The sequence below is a fragment of the Alexandromys fortis genome, unplaced genomic scaffold (genome assembly GCF_014885135.2).
Source record: "Alexandromys fortis isolate MF-2015 unplaced genomic scaffold, M_Fortis_MF-2015_v1.1 scaffold_58, whole genome shotgun sequence".
Lineage (NCBI taxonomy): Eukaryota > Metazoa > Chordata > Mammalia > Rodentia > Cricetidae > Alexandromys > Alexandromys fortis.
The window spans coordinates 2962945-2968944 of NW_026067940.1; positions in this window are offsets into that span (position 1 = coordinate 2962945).

A 6000-nucleotide genomic window follows, 5' to 3' on the forward strand; every position below is an offset into this window, starting at 1 on the left:
AAACCATGTACAGACACACCACAAACAAACACACTGCATACAAACACACATACCACATACACACACACACCATATACACATATACCTCACATACAGACACACACACACCACAAACAGACAAACCACATATAGACACACACACCACATACAGACATACCGCATACAGACACACATGTAAAGACACACCACATACACACACACACATGCCAAAGGATAGGAGGGAAGCGCCTTTATTTTACTTTCATCCTTACTGAGGAGTAAGCTATGAGTGATTTGAGGTCCGTTTGTCGAAGGCAGATAGAGCTGGTTATAATTATTCCTCAAAGTGATAGTAAAATGAATGGATAAGCTATGGATTTGGTCACTGGATCTAGGATTATGGAAACTCGTATTATGCTGTACCCTCCTAGTTTTAGTAAGATTGCTGCTAGGATTACAGACCCTGCGATAGGGGCTTCTACATGGGTTTTTGGAAGTCATAGGTGAATGCCATATAATGGTATTTTAATCATGAAGGCTATCGTGTATGCTAACCATAAAATATTATTAGGTCAGGCTTTGATAATGGGTGATGGTTTAGTGATGTTAGGGTGAAGTTTAGGGTCCTGTTGAATTGTGGGTATGGATAAGAGCAGTTAATAGGGGAATTGAGCCTACTAGTGAAAGTAGTTTCAAGGACGTTTCTCCAGATCCAGGATCCCGATGGACAGTGTCTCTCTTCTTCCGTCACTTTAAAGATGGGCTTTCTCTGTCTTCTCATTGTCGTTATTTCTGATAAGCAATTGGCAATCACTTGTACCACTTCTCTAAATGTGTTCTATCATTTTTTCCATTTTCCATGCATTATTGTTTTAGTTTATAACAATAGCACACTTGTGCCAGTCTTGCTTGGGCTTTGCTGAGCTTCTAGGACTTCTGTGCTGTGCCTAAAATAATAAAATTGTATTTATTATGTTCATCAGATGAGTTCAACCCTGTTGGTCTGTGTTCAGGGTCACGACTCTTCTATCATTTCAAATGTGAGCTTGAACTTTTCAGCTCATTTTATGGATTTTTCTCAGCTTTAGAGTTTCTATTTGGTTTTATTTAACATTTTTTCTTTTTTATTAGATTTTTAAAATATACCAATTCAAGTTTCCATTCCCTCCCCTCCTCCCATTTCTTCCACACACCCTCTCACCCCACCCTCATCCAACCCTCAGAGAGGGTAAGGCACATTGCTTTGGGAAAGGTCCAAGGCCCTCCCCACTATATCTAGGCTGAAGGTATCCATCCAAAAATAAGTTTCCCAAAAAGCCAGTACATGCAGTAGGGATAAATCCTCGTGCCACTGCCAGTGGCCCCTCAGTCTGCCCCAGTCATGTAATTGTCAACCACATTCAGAGGGACTTGTTTGGTCCTATGCTTGTTCCTTCCCAGTCCTGCTGGAGTTGGTCAGCTCCCATTAGCTCAGGTAGACTGTTTCAGTGGGTGAACCCATCATGGTCTTGACCTTTTTTGCTCATATTCTCATTCCTCCCACTCTTCAAATTGACTTGGGAGCTTAGCCCAGTGCTCTGATGTGGGCCTCTGCCTCTGTTTCCATCAGTTGCTGGATGAAGGTTCTATTGTGATATTTAAGATATTCATCAGCCTGACTACAGGGCAAGTCAAGATCAGGTCCCCGCTCCTCTATAGCTTAGGGTCTTAGCTGGGGTCATTCTTGTGGATTCCAGAGAATTTCTCTAGAGTCAGGTTTCTGCTAACCCTATAATGGCTTCTTCAATCAAGATATCTCTTTCCTTGCTCTCATCTCTGTCCTTCCTCCATCTCGACTACCCCATTCCCTCAAGTTCTCCTCAACCCTCCCCTTCTCCCCTCCTCTTCCCCTTCCACCCTCCCTTTTCCCCTTACCCCCATGCTCCCAATTTTGTCAGGTGATCTTGTTTGTTTCCAATTTCCAGGTGAATCTATATATGTTTTTCTTTGTGTTCTCCTTATTACTTAGCTCCTCTATGATCATGAACTACAGGCTCAATGTCCTTTGTTTATGGCTAGTGTCTACTTATGGGTGAGTATATACCATATTCATCTTTTTGGGTCTGGGTTACCTCACTCAGGATAGTGTTTTCTAATTCTATCCATCTGCATGCAAAATTCAAGATGTCAGTCATTGTTTTTTTTTTCCCACTGAGTAGTACTCTAATGCATAAATGTGCCACATTTTCTTTATTCATTCCTCGGTTGAGGAGTATCTAGGTTGTTTCCGGGTTCTGGCTATTACAAATAATGCTGCTATGAACATAGTTGAACAAATGCTTTTGTAGTATGATTGGGCATCTTTTGGGTATATGCCTGAGAGTGGTATTGCTGGATCCTAAGGTAGGTTAATTCTCAATTTTCTGAGAAACTGCCATACTGATTTCCAAAGTAGTTATACAAATTTGCATTCCCACCAGCAATGGATGAGTGTTCCCCTTACTCCACATCCTCTCCAGCATAAGCTATCGTTGGTGATTTTGATCTTAGCCATCTGACAGGTGTAAGATGGTATCTCAGAGTTGTTTTAATCTGCATTTCCTGGCTGGCTAAGGATGTTGAACATTTCCTTAAGTATCTTTTGGCCATTTGAGATTCTTCTGTTGAAAACTCTCTGTTTAGTTCTGTACCCTATTTTTAATTGGGTTATTTATAATTTTAATGTCTAAACAATAAGGCCCTAAGAGAGACATACTTAGGTCTAATCTACATGGGAAGTAGAAAAAGACAAGATCTCCTGAGTGAATTGGGAGCGTGGGGACCTTGGGGGAGGGGAGAGGCAGGGAGAGGAGCAGAGAAAAATGTAGAGCTCATTAATGATCCCATTTGTTTCCTTTTATTTCAATTATGGATCACGTTCTTGCACTTATTTATTTATTTACTTATATTTGTTTGGTTTTTTGTTTCTGTCTGTCTATCTGTTTTGTTTTGTTCTTTGATGCAGGATCTCTCTATGTAGACCTGGCTGTTCTGGAACTTGCTGTGTAGATGAAGCTGGCTTTGAGCTCACAGAAATCTGCCTGCCTCTGCCCCCCAAGTACTGAATTAAAGGCCACCATGCCCGGCTATATTCTCTTATTTCTGATTTGTACCCTGAATGCAATGATGATGTTTGTGTATTTTCTGGTTTCTCCTCTTCACCATCTGAAGGATGCTGACATTTTGTCAGGTAATTAACCACTGAACTCAAACTCCATCCTCTGTCTCCACTGTGATGAGCAGCAGCTAACCCGCTGGTCAGGTCTTTGGGGTCTGTTTGAGCTACCCAGGTGCTCTTCCACTAGTGCATAGCCGAAGAGACAACCAGAGATTTGGGTGTGGTTTATTTATCTTTTTAAAATGTTTATTACATCTTTATTTTAGTGTGCTTAGTATACATATCTGTGTGCTGCCCACATACGACACATGCCACAACACACAAGTAGAGATAAGAAAACAACGTGCAGGAGTCAGTTCTCTCCTTCCACTAAGTGGGTTCTGGGGCTTGAACTTGGGCCTTCAGGCTTGGTGGCACGCACCTTTACCTGCTGAGCCATCCTGGCAGCCCTTAGTTATAGCTAATATTTGAAATTTGAAGCATTTGCTCTGAGACGGTATCATATTTGCTATATTACCATTTTTTAGAAGATTTATTTATTAATTATGTATACAGTGTTCCGCCTGCAGGCCAGAAGAGGGAACCAGGTCTCACATGGTTGTGACTCACTATGTGGTTGCTGGGAATCAAACTCGGGACCTCTGGAAGAACAGCCAGAAGTCTGAACCATTGAGGCATCTCTCCAGTCCAATTTTTTAAGCTTTTTTAAAACTTTCTAGCTACCTCAAACAGTCTCCTGGTTCTCAAAGCCAGTGAGATGATAGGCGTCAGTTTGACTCTTAGTCTCTATGGAGCCAGCTGCAGCCTGTACTTGGATGAACATAGAAAACTCACTGAGTGCAGTTTCTTCTCCCCTGCCTGCCTTTGGTCACTCTCTGGTCTCTTCGGGTGCTTGTTACTTTTTACTTATGTTGGAAGGCGTGGCTCTTATCTACAGCAAAAGTGTTCGGTAAGGGCTACTCACCACGTCTGGAAATGGAACTCTCTGGCCACCATTCGACTGACATGGAAGACCTCTGGGTTTAGTAGGTCTGCTTATGGTTGAGTGGTGGGACAAACATTTGACTGGAGTGCATTCAAGCAGAAGGGACGCAAGGCGCTCATCATTTTCCGGAAAAGTTCTTGGTGAAGGCAAAGAAAGAAAATAGGGGGCTGGTAACAGTTTGATTCACAACTGGCTGCAACTGCAGTTCCAGGGGCCCCAGATACCTTCTCCTGGCATCCAAAGGCACTGCGCATGCACTTGGAGTACAGATACATTATACACTCAAGCAAAACATCAATATACACATAATAAAAAATTTTTTTCAAAGTTTTAAGTAACAAGAAACTGAGGGTGCTTAGGGGAAGTGGTTGTGGCACCGAGACGGCCTTTCTGTGTAATGTTCTGTGTGATGTGAGCGGTTGTTGGTCCAAGAGGAAAGCACTGGTGAAGCAAGAGGCCTTTGTGTGGATGAGAGAGGTCAGGACCTGCTGTCCAAACAACAGCTGTGGCTAGCCAGTCTGCTGCAGCCACAGACACAAGGCTAAGCTGATGTGATGGGAGCTTGCTGGTGTACTTTCTGGGCTCTTTCCATGCTCTTGGTGAGTCAAGAAGCCTGTCTGGGATCCAGAGTGATGATAACAGAGACACATTAGGTATTTAGAAGAAGGGAGAAGGCATGAAAAAGGTGGCAGCTATTATAGTTGGCTTTTTTACTCTTTGGGGGCCCACTACCCGGCTCCCAGATAAATATGTGGAGACTTATTCTTATTTGTGAATGTCTGGCTTTTCTTACTTAAATTATACCATTTCTCTTTAAATACATTTTTGTCTCTAGGGTTTTTTTTTTAAATCTTTCTTTCCTTCCTTCTCCATGGCTTGCCTGTGGCTGGGTGGTTTAGTGACTGGGTGGCTGCCCCCTGATGTCCTCGGCTCCTCCTTTTCTCACTTCTCACTCCTGGCTCCTCGCTCTTGTCTCTAGAGTTCTCCTCCTATTTCTTCTCTCTGCTCATCCCAGCCCTGCCTATTTCTCTCTCTTACCTACCTATTGGCTAGTCAGCTCTTTATTAGACCAATTGGGTGTTTTAGACAGACAAAGTAACACAGCTTTACAGAGTTAAACAAATGCAATATAAAAGAATGCAACACATCCTTGCATCATTAAACAAATGTTCCACAGCATAAACGAATGCAACACATCTTAAACTCATATTCAACAACAAGCTACTCACATGGTCAAGAACTTAAGCTCACATAAGTATGCTTTTTTTTTTCCTCTAGCCATTTTGCTACCACCCAGGTGAAGGCGTAGAGCAAGGACTGAGCAATGCCCACTCCAACAAAGCCACGCCTCCTAATAGTGACACTTGCTATGAGATTTGGGGGGCCAACTACATTCAAACCACCACACAAGGCTAGGGTATTTGAGGTAGAAGTTATAAAGGAAGGGTCAAATGATTCACTGCTTTAAGTTGAAAATACAGAGAAGTTGTCAACGTTCACAGCAAGGCTGTGAACAGCTTTGATAAGGAAGGACCGACCAAGCCCTTGGAGAGAGGCGATCAAGGGCGAAGAAGCCGGGACTATAGAAGGATCATACAATATAAATAAGAGAATCATGTAGTCATTGGAACAGGACAAATATTGAGAAAGCGATGGCAGATCTAAACTCTTCAGGGAAATGAGGGGGAGTGTCCAGCAGACGGGACAGTGATGGTGTAGTGTGTGATGGGAGAGGTTTGTTAGCTATGGCAATAAAGGCTCCAGAACTGCAGCCCACCTCCATCCCGAGCCCAATCTACAGCCACTTCCAGGCAGATCACACCAGCCACCAGGGATGAGGTAAGCTTCCTTCCTTCCAACACTGACAGCCTGAGAACCAGGCACTGAGATTAGAATGAGA